This window comes from Schistocerca gregaria, chromosome 3, assembly GCF_023897955.1.
Source record: "Schistocerca gregaria isolate iqSchGreg1 chromosome 3, iqSchGreg1.2, whole genome shotgun sequence".
In the NCBI taxonomy this organism is placed as follows: domain Eukaryota; kingdom Metazoa; phylum Arthropoda; class Insecta; order Orthoptera; family Acrididae; genus Schistocerca; species Schistocerca gregaria.
Window position 1 is genome coordinate 827,955,980 of NC_064922.1, and position 14,440 is coordinate 827,970,419.

The following is a 14,440-nucleotide window of genomic DNA, read 5'->3' on the forward strand; positions in this document are numbered from 1 at the left end:
AAAATGCAGTAAATGAAGAAGGCAAAAAGGAATACAAACGTCTCAAAAATGAGATCGAGAGGAAGTGCAAAATGGCTAAACAGGGATGGCTAGAGGATAAATGTAAGGATGTAGAGGCTTATCTCACTAGGGGTAAGACAGATACTGCCTACAGGAAAATTAAAGAGACCTTTGGAGAGAAGAGAACCACGTGTATGAATATCAAGAGCTCAGATGGCAACCCAGTTCTAAGCAAAGAAGGGAAGGCAGAAAGGTGGAAGGAGTATATAGAAGGTTTATACAAGGGTGATGTACTTGAGGACAATATTATGGAAATGGAAGAGGATGTAGATGAAGACGAAATGGGTGATACAATATTGCGTGAAGAGTTTGACAGAGCACTGAAAGACCTGAGTCGGAACAAGGCCCCCGGAGTAGACAACATTCCATTAGAACTACTGACGGCCTTGGGAGAGCCAGTCATGACAAAACTCTACCAGCTGGTGAGCAAGATGTATGAGACAGGCCAAATACCCTCAGACTTCAAGAAGAATATAATAATTCCAATCCCAAAGAAAGCAGGTGCTGACAGATGTGAAAATTACCGAACTATCAGTTTAATAAGTCACAGCTGCAAAATACTAACGCGAATTCTTTACAGACGAATGGAAAAACTGATAGATGCGGACCTCGGGGAGGATCAGTTTGGATTCCGTCGAAATGTTGGAACACGTGAGGCAATACTGACCTTACGACTTATCTTAGAAGAAAGATTAAGAAAAGGCAAACCTACGTTTCTAGCATTTGTAGACTTAGAGAAAGCTTTTGACAATGTTGACTGGAATACTCTTTTTCAAATTCTGAAGGTGGCAGGGGTAAAATACAGGGAGCGAAAGGCTATTTACAATTTGTACAGAAACCAGATGGCAGTCATAAGAGTCGAGGGGCATGAAAGGGAAGCAGTGGTGGGGAAAGGAGTGAGACAGGGTTGTAGCCTCTCCCCGATGTTATTCAATCTGTATATTGAGCAAGCAGTAAAGGAAACAAAAGAAAAATTTGGAGTAGGTATTAAAATTCATGGAGACGAAGTAAAAACTTTGAGGTTCGCCGATGACATTCTAATTCTGTCACAGACGGCAAAGGACTTGGAAGAGCAGTTGAACGGAATGGACAGTGTCTTGAAAGGAGGATATAAGATGAACATTAACAAAAGCAAAACGAGGATAATGGAATGTAGTCCAATTAAATCGGGAGATGCTGAGGGAATTAGATTAGGAAATGAGACACTTAAAGTAGTAAAGGAGTTTTGCTATTTGGGGAGCAAAATAACTGATGATGGTCGAAGTAGAGAGGATATAAAATGTAGACTGGCAATGGCAAGGAAAGCGTTTCTGAAGAAGAGAAATTTGTTAACATCGAATATAGATTTATGTATCAGGAAGTCGTTTCTGAAAGTATTTGTTTGGAGTGTAGCCATGTATGGAAGTGAAACATGGACGATAACTAGTTTGGACAAGAAGAGAATAGAAGCTTTCGAAATGTGGTGCTACAGAAGAATACTGAAGATAAGGTGGATAGATCACGTAACTAATGAGGAGGTATTGAATAGGATTGGGGAGAAGAGAAGTTTGTGGCACAACTTGACTAGAAGAAGGGATCGGTTGGTAGGACATGTTTTGAGGCATCAAGGGATCACAAATTTAGCATTGGAGGGCAGTGTGGAGGGTAAAAATCGTAGAGGGAGACCGAGAGATGAGTACACTAAGCAGATTCAGAAGGATGTAGGTTGCAGTAGGTACTGGGAGATGAAGAAGCTTGCACAGGATAGAGTAGCATGGAGAGCTGCATCAAACCAGTCTCAGGACTGAAGACAACAACAACAACAACTCCGCCGCCACGTAGCGCTCTGTATGAAAATCACTGCTGTGCTATGAGCAGTCTGTGGCTAGTTTGCATTGTTGTCTGCCATTGTAGTGTCGGGCAGCGGCAGCTGGATGCTAACAGCGCGTAGCGTTGCGCAGTTGTAGGTGAGCAGCCAGCAGTGGTGGACGTGGGGAGAGAGATGGCGGAGTTTTGAAATTTGTAAGAATTGGTGTCATGAACTGCTATATATATTATGACTAGTGAGGTAAATACATTGTTTGTTTTCTATTAAAATCTTTCATTTGCTAACTATGCCTATCAGTAGTTAGTGCCTTCAGTAGTTTGAATCTTTTATTTAGCTGGCAGTAGTGGCGCTCGCTGTATTACAGTAGCTTGAATAACGAAGATTTTTGTGAGGTAAGTGATTTGTGAAACATATAGGTTAATGTTAGTCAGGGCCATTCTTTCGTAGGGATTTTTGGAAGTCAGATTGCGTTGCGCTATAAAAAATATTGTGTGTCAGTTTAAGCACAGTCGTGTATAAATTTTACAAAGGGGACGTTTCATATAGACCAGTCTTGTAAAATTTTTCTAAGGGGACGTTTCACATATTTCTGGTTCATAATGTATCCACTGTTTAAATATGTAGGCTCTCCCAGAAGGGATGATCAACATTCAAGGACATGAGAGGAACATTCGCTTAGAGTAAAAAGCTTCAAATGGACATATATCCTATTGCGAATGGTTTCCAAGGCAGAACACATTTAATGTACATTGTCATTTATTTTCCGTATTATTCAATACATGTCACGTTTACACATGTACAGACGTACAATAATTACGAAACATTACAACATGCGTATCACAAAGTATCAACTGTCAAAATACGCCTTTTTAGATCATCTCGAAGCATCATCGTACATGTATTGGCCTGTCGAATACGGAGTTATCTATGGTGTGTTGTGGCTGAAGTAGTACGAATGATCGAGGGTGTATCAGAGAGAAGCGTCGGTAAACTGTACGTGTTGACATCCTGGCTAAAATGCTACGCCTATACACTGATGAAGAGGTTGAATGTACGTGTTCAAACGAAAGGTGAATGAGCGAGAGGAACTGCTTAGTGGCATCATGGACCCTGCTCCCCTCATTAGGGAACGTGCAGAGGCACTCAAACAAGCAAAAAAACATGTTCTCTCAAGAGTGCACAAACTCAGTAATGCTGGTGGTGCGATATCAAAAGATTTATTGTGAAATGTACAGCAGCTGTAATGTGACTTGTACGATAGGGCTTAGAGATCAATATGTTAAAAATTCGTACACTGTTAGCCAAAATTAAAGCAACAATAGGAAATTTTGCAATATTGCTTTTATTGTGTCACAAAACAGTGCAGACATGTGTAGTAAAGCAGAGATAGCGTAAATAACACGGAACGTAAACAACTGCAACATTCATAACTGCAGACAAAAACGTTCGTTTTTTCCAACATAATGGATTTGCACACATGTTCCGATAACTGGTTACTGTGCTCAGCATGGGGTGTTACCACCTCTCTGGCAGCAATAGACTCCTGACAACGACGGGACATGCTGTGAGTGATGTCATCAGTGTGATGTTGAGGCAATAAGGCTTATTATTCCTGCAGAGCTCCTTGCAAGTCTTGGGGAGTTGTTGGCAGATGCTGACGTGACGCAACCCGTCTGTTTAGTGCGTCCCAGACATGCTCTATGGAATTCGAATCGGAAGAGAAAACAGTCCACACCATGCATGCAGTATCTTCCGTATCCAAGAAATCATCAACCACCTGTGGTCTATGAGGCCGAGAATTATCGTCCATCTGTACGAAGGCTGGGCCCACACCACCTCGCAACAACCGCACACGAGGTGCCAAGAACTCGTCGCGAGAGCTGATAGCAGTTAAACCTTGCGCTTCACCCCTACAAATCCATGAAGAGGTGTTCGAGTGGTCAACATAATCCCTGCCCACACCATTAAGGATCGTCCTCGATATCGGTCTCTTTCCACAATGTTCGGATTCCGCAGTCGTGTTCCACGTACCTTCCAGATGCGAATGCGTCGAGAATCACTCTCCAGACCACATCGGGACTCATCTGCGAAAAGAACATTGGATCACTGTTCGAGTATAATAACTTTTCTGGAGACTAGAAATCTACTCTGCAGGAATCAGCATGTGTTTCGAAAAAGACGGTCGTGTGAAACCCAGCTCGCGCTATTCGTCCACGGGACTCAGAGGGCCACAGACATGGGTTCACAGGTAGACGCCGTGTTTCTTGACTTCCGCAAGGCGTTCGATACAGTTCCCCACAGTCGTTTAATGAACAAAGTAAGAGCATATGGACTATCAGAACAGTTGTGTGATTCGATTGAGGAGTTCCAAGATAACAGAACGCAGCATGTCATTCTCAATGAAGAGAAGTCTTCCGAAGTAAGAGTGATTTCAGGTCTGCCGCAGGGAAGTGTCATAGGACCGTTGCTATTCACAATATACATAAATGACCTTGTGGATGACATCGGAAGTTCACTGAGGCTTTTTGCACATGATGCTGTGGTGTATCGAGAGGTTGTAACAATGGAAAATTGTACTGAATTGCAGGAGGATCTGCAGCGAATTGACGCGTGGTGCAGGGAATGGCAATAGAATCTCAATGTAGACAAGTGCAATGTGTTGCGAATACATAGAAAGATAGATCCCTTATCATTTAGCAACAAAATAGCAGGTCAGTAACTGGAAGCAGTTAATTCCATAAATTATCTGGGAGTACGCATTAGGAGTGATTTAAAATGGAATGATCATATAAAGTTGATCGTCGGTAAAGCAGATGCCAGACTGAGATTCATTGGAAGAATCGTAAGGAAATGCAATCCAGAACCAAAGGAAGTAGGGTACATTACGCTTGTTCGCCCACTGCTTGAATACTGCTCAGCAGTGTGGGATCCGTACCAGATAGGGTTGATAGAAATGATAGAGAAGATCCAACGGAGAGCAGCGCGCTTCGTTACAAGATCATTTAGTAATCGCGAAAGCGTTACGGAGATGGTAGATAAACTCCAGTGGAAGACTCTTCAGAAGAGACGCTCAGTAGCTCGGTAGGGGCTTTTGTTAAAGTTTCGAGAACATACCTTCACCGAAGAGTCGAGCAGTATATTGCTCTCTCCTACGTATACCTCGCGAAGAGACCATGAGGATAAAATCAGAGAGATTAGAACCCACACAGAAGCATACCGACAATCCTTCTTTCCCCGAACAATACGAGACTGGAATAGAAGGGAGAACCAATAGAGGTACTCAGGGTACCCCGCGCCACACACCGTCAGGTGGCTCGCGGAATATGGATGTAGATGGATGTAGATGTAGACTGCTCAGGTTGCATGCTTACGACTCCACTCCAGACGTCCCATTCTGTGAAGACACGTCAGAGGTACACATACAGAATGTCTCCGACAATAAAGGCTACTCTGTCGAAGCCTTCTGTACACCGTTTGTCTCGAATCAACTCGTCCAGTGGAAGCTGCAAGGTCGGATGCCAGTTGCCGTGCAGTACTAAGGTAGTACCGTCGTGCCCTTACAGCTAAATAACGGTTCTCTCGTTTTGGTATCACATGTCGTCGGCTCTGCGCTGGTCTTTGGGATACTGTTTAGGTCTCCGTAAATTGTAGCCACATCCCAGAAACAACAGAACGACTCACTTTAAACCTTCGGGCCACATCAGTTTGAGACTAGCCTGCATCTATTCTTCTTATGGCCCATCACCGCAGAGAGTCCGGTAGGCGTCATCTTTGTGCCATACTGCACTATCTGTGACTGTATACACTGCGAATGTGGATGTGGGACTATGCAGCGAACACTACCCTTCTTGATAGGTGCACTGTCGTCATCATTGTCCATTGTCCAGAATTCTATCTTCCGCCAGAACACGATTATACGGACATCTATTAAGATTTTGTATGATTATACTGTGAGTTAGACACAACCACGAGAAATAGCGGTTTGTTGATTTAACTTTGGACTCCAGTGTCTTTTTCAATTGATACTTAGTAAAACACGTGTTGTTGTTTACTAACGGTTGTACATGTGTAAACAAGACAAGATCCTGAATAATACAGAAATAAATAACAATGTACATTACAACAAGGCATATATCCATAAGTTTCGCTTTTTCTTCTAATTGTAGCTCCTGTCGTGTCCCGGAATGTTGATCATTCCTCCTGGAACACCCTAAAGAATCAAACTCTTATTTCATACGTAAAAGGAATTCTTTTTGCAGCAGCCATACTGTAATAAACCAAGTTACTTCCAGATGGGTATTATTCAAGTAGGAGAGTTTCAAGTAAAATGCTCGTTATCTTCCAGATTTGTGAACGGTGTGTAGTTGCGAAGTTTTCGTATCAGTAACTTCAATCAAATCCTCTCGGTCTATGAACCGTCTCACTTTGGATAAAACATTCGAACTTTCGATAGCTGACTCTGCCGTAGTCATTAAGAGTTAAATTCAGTGACTGTGTTCCTCTTGTGTAAGCGCGATAGTGTCCATACTAACACCAAATTTACTTTCCACATTGTAGGGCCTGCAGCGTAACATAGATAACATTATAACATTTTAATGAATAGTTAATTCCTGTTACTTCCTTGAAGTTTCTTTTTCTCTCGTACTATAAGCTAATTTCGGCGCTACTACAACGCCATAGTACAACCTGCAATCATTATATGTACTATAGATGTCGTCCATTAGATGGTATTTTAGATAGGATATATACAAAATTATACTTACGTTAAGTTGTTCGTAACACATGTACATACTGCAAATGTGTCTGGTCGCTATTTCTTTTTGTTATGTTATATTATGAGCAAGTACGCATTTTTCATAAGATTAGACAGTTGGTTCTATATTGGCAGAAAATAAATGCGTGGTGTAATGACTGGCAGTTCTCTCAATATTAGTAAGTGTAACCTACTGCTTATAACAAGGCGATAATCCCCATAAATGTAAGAGTACAAAATAAATGCCCAGTCTTTGAAAGCGGTAACGTCCGTCAAGTATCTGGGTGTGACTATTCGGAATGATCTCAAATGGAATGATCAGATTACACAAGTAACGGGTAATGCGAACTCTAGATTGCGGTTTATTGGTAGAATCCTGAAGTGATGCGGTCCTTCAACAAAGGAAATAGCTTACACTACGTTAGTTCGTCCAGTCTTGGAGTATTGTTCGTCTTTATGGGACCCTTACCAGTTGGGTCTGATTCAAGAGATTGAGAAGGTCCAAAGAAGAGCGGCAAGATTCGTGACTGGTACATTTAACCATCGCGAGAGCGTTACAAATCTCATAGAAAGTTTGAAGTGGGACACACTTGCTTAGACGGCCAGCTAAACAGAAGGGGCTGCTCACTAAATTCTGAAATCCGATATTCACCGAGGATGAACATTATATATTACTACCACCAACTTTCAAATAGCGCAATGGTCACCATTCAAAAATAAGGGATATAAGAGCTCGTACTGAGGCGTTAAGACAGTCGTTTTCCCTCTCGAGATCCGTGAGTGGAACAGAAGGGTGGGAAATATGACTTTGGCTAGCGGAGTCTATATGCAGATGTAGATGCAGATATTAACATCTTATTAATTTGGTCCAGGTTTACTTACGTAAAGTTGTCCTTAAATACACTCCTGGAAATTGAAATAAGAACACCGTGAATTCATTGTCCCAGGAAGGGGAAACATTATTGACACATTCCTGGGGTCAGATACATCACATGATCACACTGACAGAACAACAGGCACATAGACACAGGCAACAGAGCATGCACAATGTCGGCACTAGTACAGTGTATATCCACCTTTCGCAGCAATGCAGGCTGCTATTCTCCCATGGAGACGATCGTAGAGATGCTGGATGTAGTCCTGTGGAACGGCTTGCCATGCCATTTCCACCTGGCGCCTCAGTTGGACCAGCGTTCGTGCTGGACGTGCAGACCGCGTGAGGCGACGCTTCATCCAGTCCCAAACATGCTCAATGGGGGACAGATCCGGAGATCTTGCTGGCCAGGGTAGTTGACTTACACCTTCTAGAGCACGTTGGGTGGCACGGGGTACATGCGGACGTGCATTGTCCTGCTGGAACAGCAAGTTCCCTAGGCGGTCTAGGAATGGTACAACGACGGGTTCGATGACGGTTTGGATGTACCGTGCACTATTCAGTGTACCCTCGACGATCACCAGAGGTGTATGGCCAGTGTAGGAGATCGCTCCCCACACCATGATGCCGGGTGTTGGCCCTGTGTGCCTCGGTCGTATGCAGTCCTGATTGTGGCGCTCACCTGCACGGCGCCAAACACGCATACGGCCATCATTGGCACCAAGGCAGAAGCGACTCTCATCGCTGAAGACGACACGTCTCCATTCGTCCCTCCATTCACGCCTGTCGCGACACCACTGGAGGCGGGCTGCACGATGTTGGGGCGTGAGCGGAAGACGGCCTAACGGTGTGCGGGACCGTAGCGCAGCTTCATGGAGACGGTTGCGAATGGTCCTCGCCGATACCCCAGGAGCAACAGTGTCCCTAATTTGCTGGGAAGTGGCGGTGCGGTCCCCTACGGCACTTTGTAGGATCCTACGGTCTTAGCGTGCATCTGTGCGTCGCTGCGGTCCGGTCCCAGGTCGACGGGCACGTGCACCTTCCGCCGACCACTGGCGACAAACATCGATGTACTGTGGAGACCTCACGCCCCACGTGTTGAGCAATTCGGCGGTACGTCCACCCGGCCTCCCGCATGCCCACTATACGCCCTTGCTCAAAGTCCGTCAACTGCACATACGGTTCACGTCCATGCTGTCGCGGCATGCTACCAGTGTTAAAGACTGCGATGGAGCTCCGTATGCCACGGCAAACTGGCTAACACTGACGGCGGCGGTGCACAAATGCTGCGCAGCTAGCGCCATTCGACGGCCAACACCGCGGTTCCTTGTGTGTCCGCTGTGCCGTGCGTGTGATCATTGCTTGTGCAGCCCTCTCACAGTTTCCGGAGCAAGTATGGTGGGTCTGACACACCGGTGTCAATGTGTTCTTTTTTCCATTTCCAGGAGTGTATTTATATAATGGATTTGTATATGGTTGTAATTTATTGCTGTCTTTATTCAAGATGGCTGCCGCAACGTTTGCCGCGTGAAACGGCTCCTGAGTTAGGTGTCGTCTTCTTCGGGAATAAGTTGTAAATGACGAAGCTGTGTAACCTTAAGGTGTTTAGTGGTGCAGTGCGCCATTGTCTGTATTCGAAGACTTCGTAAACTAAGCGAAGAATGAGACCGCTCTGTGTCGGGATCTGCCGGCCACTAGCCTGCCACAGCGTGGCCCATCACTGCGCTGTCAGCCGAGGCGAGAAGCCAACAAAGCGAGCTCCTCTTTGGCAACAACTGAAGCCAGAAGACAATGCCATGTTACAGCAGGCCCTCGACAGCCACGCCAACGAACGACGTAACACGGGATATTCACCAACCACTTAATATGGCTGGGGGACCACCTGAGGACGACAATTGTCAATTTTCATCACGAAGCGAAAAAAAATTCTTGTTGCCATAAACGAACTAAGACACAAAGTCACAGATTCCGTCAACGTTGCTTGGACAGATACAGGAACTACGAGAGGAGGATGAAAGATTACGTCAAGAAATCTCCAAATCAGATTCGGCAGTACTTAAGGCCCGTGCTTCTAGAGCAGGAGAATTTGGAGCTAACAGAAAAAGCAACTACGTCCATTCCTTCATATTATGATGTCGCAACTACACAAAAAAACAAAGGTAAGTATAACAGCTAACATACAGAAATCACCAAACAAGAAAAGTAGCACCCTCTTTCTTAGATCCACCTAGAAGACGGATGCTAAATTGTAAAGGTAATGCAATGAATCCAAGGATAGAAAAGATTAGGATCAAATCGATCCTCAAAGCCAATAGCGTTGTCACAGTGGTAACGGAAAATGACGATGTCTGCAAAAGTCTTCAATAGAAAGCAAATCAGATACATAGGATTAAATGTGAACCAGCGAAAATGAACAGGTCTCTACTAATTGTGTACAGTGTGCTCAAGAAAGTGGAAAATAATTAACTTCTTGAAGATACGAGGGTTGGAACTTTAATAGTGGCAACTATTTATTTACAGCTCGTACAAAATAGACACATGTTTCTAAGTTTTACCCACCTTCAAAGTAGTCACCTGAATTGTGTATAACCCATTCTCAGCGATGTGGAAGTCGTAGGATACTCTTAGCGGTGCCAGTTGTGTTGACAGTTCGAGCGACGCGGTCTATTGCCCGACGAATTTGTAGCAGTTCTGAAGCGAATGCCATGAAATGTTTCCTTCCGTTTAGAAATCGAGTTGAGTCACGAGCGCATAAGTCAGGGGAGTGAAGTAGGTGTTATATCACTTTCAGCCTTATCAGTGAAACAAATCACTAACAGCTTGCACTGTACGTGCTTGAGCAATGTCCTGCAAAACGATGGTCAGGTCCGGCAGAAAGTGTCATCACTTCTGTCTCTGTGCTGTTCATTTTTGGAACACCATCTACGACCAGCTTACAGACAGAAGCGATGACATTTTCTGCAGGACCTGACCATCGTTTTGCCGGAAATTGCTCAAGCACGTACAGCTACTGTTACTGATTTCATTCACTGATACGGCTGAAAGTGATATACCACCTACCTCACTCCCCTGACTTAAGCCCTCGTGACTCAACTCGATTTCTAAGCTGAAGGAAATACTTCATTGCATTCGCTTCTGAACTGCTACAAATTCGTCGGGCAATAGACCGCGCCGCTCGAACTGTCAACACAACTGGCACCGCTAAGAGTATCCTACGACTTCCACATTGCTGTCAACGGGGTATACATAATGTTGATGACTACTTTGAAGGTGAGTAAAACTTTGAAACATGTATCTATTTTGTATTAGCTGCAAATAAATAGTTGCTACTATTGAAGTTCTAACCCTTCCATTTGTGAGCTTAACTTCATTGAGAACGTGCAAAAGAAGGAATTTGAAGAAGAGGTACATTTGAGATTCCGCATCGGACCCAGAGGGAAAACCTATGTCAATCATATCATGAAAAGGAAGTTACTCTCGTGTCTATAAGCTTCTGCTGTAAACAGGAAGGGTGAATATCGATTTCCATGCTTTAGGAATAAATCATTATGTGGCAGTACCAAAATGTTACAACTGCTGTCGCTTAAGTTACACCAACAAGATCTCTAAGTGTAAGGAGCAAGTGTGCTCCCACTGTGGAGCAGAGGGCCACCAGAAATGTGCTTGCTCAAATATCAAAGAGAAACCTTGTCGCAACACGAACAGGCAATGTGACACACGCGGGAAAGACTGTGTAACTTATGCAATGTTGTTAGAACGTGAATTAGCCCGAACCACTCTGTCTAAAATAAAAAGAAACATAGAATGGCCAACTCAACATCAAATATACGTAAATCAAGAAACAGAAGATATGTGTCACAGGAAACGGAGGCACAAGTCCCCTTCGGCCGTAGCCAGGAATTGGCGTCGTACCATAGCCTGGCGTTCCAGTTTGGGATATACTGTGATGGAGAGGAGCGTCATATTTTGACGACATCCCAGCACCAATTACTACATAGTTCATGGAGAATCAGCACCTTGACAGCATGATTATCATAGAGCACATGAACTGCAGAAGAGATCAGAGACAGCAGTTACAAAGGAACTTAGAAGACAATCTCTTAAATCGGTAATTACCCAGGCACATATGTGTTGCATGATAAATGAACTTGAGCTACAGAAATTTTGTGCAGGTGAAGTTGAACTTTCGGGAAGCTTTAACACAGACACTGCAACTCATAACGACCTGTCCTAAAGACAAGACTTCCTCATCACGTGCGAAATCACAGCAGATGAAGTTTGTGAACTTCGTTCAAGGAGAGACCTTGCGGGGAACACCCGCATCAACCCGAGCTGTGCGGGTTGCTGACAGAAGAGGTGTTGCTGGTGTAGCAGTGTCTGCAATAGGAGGCTTTCCGACTTGTCATTTGTCCAATCTGACGCAGCGTCTACATGGAACTACAGCCAAAAGGAATGATAAAGATGGTGGTGGTCATGATGACATCGACACCGAAGCTGCAATAGCAGCGGACACCCATGCAGCTTCGATATCATGTGCAGAACCTCCCCTATGTCCGCCTGAAGTGGAGTGTAGTGACCGTTATAATACTGATGGTACAAGAATCGCAAAACAGTGACGTGCAGTGAAAATAAGCTACTCCTAACAAATACACAAAATATTTCTAGCATTTAGAGCCCTACTAAAAACGAATTCCTGTTTTAAATTGTAAACAGACAAAATTCATAAAAATTTATAAGTTAATGTTCAGTTACGTCAGTTGGTGTATCATACTGTATGGCAGATTGCTCTTAGACATATTATCCGAGCTGGGCATCGAAAAAGGAAACTCTATTACGTATCCTACATCCAGGGCATTAAACAGCATTCTTTTGAGAGTAAATAATTTGCCAACAATCTTAAACCATTATGTGACCTCCTTAGGTAGGCGTTCACGAGGAGAAAAGAACTATTCGACACTGAATATTTATACGTGGGTTTTGTAGAAACTTAAGGATGCTTTTTCTCAGACCCAGCCCTTCCCCGTCTGAAGTGCTTTGTTTACTCTCGAAACACGTAAAAGAATAAACATACTACATATAAATGCTGCTCAAAGTAAACTGGCTATGATTGAAATACGAAAATTAATTGACGAGCTCAGTGTGGATTTAGTCTGCTTACACGAACCATACTGTAGGAACAATTTCCCATATTTTCCTGCGGATATGGTAACAGTTACTTGCCACGATGAGACTATGTCTGCCATTGTCGTTACAGGTAGGGAATTCCTTGTGACAAAGGTGTCACAGCTTTGTGATGAGACATGGTCACAGTAAAAGTGAAGTACACGAAAGCAAACCGGGTTGTACTAAGCATACACATGCTGTATTCTCATCCCACCGTACCTTCTGTAGATAAACTCAGGGCGATTGCTCTATATGTACGACGTGCATGTCTCCTTCTGCAGATACGTAGTTGTGTCTGCAGGCTCCAGGGAGAGACTTGATGAAAAGGCGAATGATACACTTGCTCAGATTGAGCACTGCTGCAAGAGCAACAAACTGACTATAGCTGTTCATAAAACCACTTACACACTTCTGAAGGGAAGACTTTCTCTTTCCAGAAATCCTTCCTCCAGGCTTACGGTATACCTTAAAATACAGCACTGTTTGTAGATATTTAGGCACTCAGGAGAGAAAAGAAACTTTCTAGAGTATGAAAAATCTGTTACTCAGGAAGCGGCCAAATTATGCATAAGATTGCCCGTGCCGGCACTGCTCAGTATTGATTACCGTTGCATGTGGTGCGGTCATATCACGAATCTTATCTTCAACGCCATTGCGGGCTTTGCTGGCAGCATCACCTTAGACTAGTCAGCTACAAAACAATGCTGCCACGAATTCAGCGGAGCCTGCTTGTGAGGCTCACCAGTGGCTTTCGCACTACACCTGCTGAGGGTTTGCTGGTAATCCTCGGGATATGTGCAGTAGACATCATGGCACGCTACAGGGCAACGCTGTGTTGGTTGGGGCGTGAGCAGTATGATGGTGTATACGAGATCACAGGAACTCATATTAATGATAAGAGACATTTACGAGCGCGGGAGTTAGATGAATGGCAGGCTGATTGGGACACAAAGGAGCATTGCAAGGCGTGTTTACCACATATTCCCAAGCAGAAAGAGCAGGCTCCCACTACGAGACTGTGCCCCTACCCGAGACATGGTGCACCTTTTAACAGGTCAAAGTCCATACCCCAAACATCTGCACCAAGTGGGAATTAGTTCAAAATCGTTCAAATGGCTCTGAGCACTATGGGACTTAACATCTTAGGTCATCAGTCCCTAGAACTTAGAACTACTTAAACCTAACTAACCTAAGGACATCACACAACACCCAGCCATCACGAGGCACAGAAAATTCCTGACCCCGACGGGAATCGAACGCGAGAACCCGGGCGTGGGAAGCGAGAACGCTACCGCACGACCACGAGATGCGGGCTGGGAATTAGTAACACACCGATCTGTGAATGTGGAATTGAAGGTTCCGCTGAGCATGTAGTTTTCAGATGCCCTCTTTTTCTGTCAGAGACGATTAGACTGCAATTTGCAAACAATTGTAAGTCAATATGATAGCACATCGGATATCTAAAAGGCAACTGCTTAACTTTCAGTCTATAAGATAAAGTGGACGCTCTGAGTATCAAAATTATGTCATCTGTCAACAGGTCACAAGAAGCGGTTCCTCAATTACGGCTAATGATAGCCACATTTACATTTAATTACGAGCGAGAAAAAAAAAGAAAAGAAAGAATGCTATGGCTACCCACATGGGTATGCGCAGTCACGAGGATTGCCGAGGCTCGCAGATACCAGTGTGAATGATGTCGAATAGTGTAGCAACAATACGGTTAGAGGTTTTAGTTAGTCGGCAAACCTCAAGTTCTTCCGACGCTGCCACTAACATACCT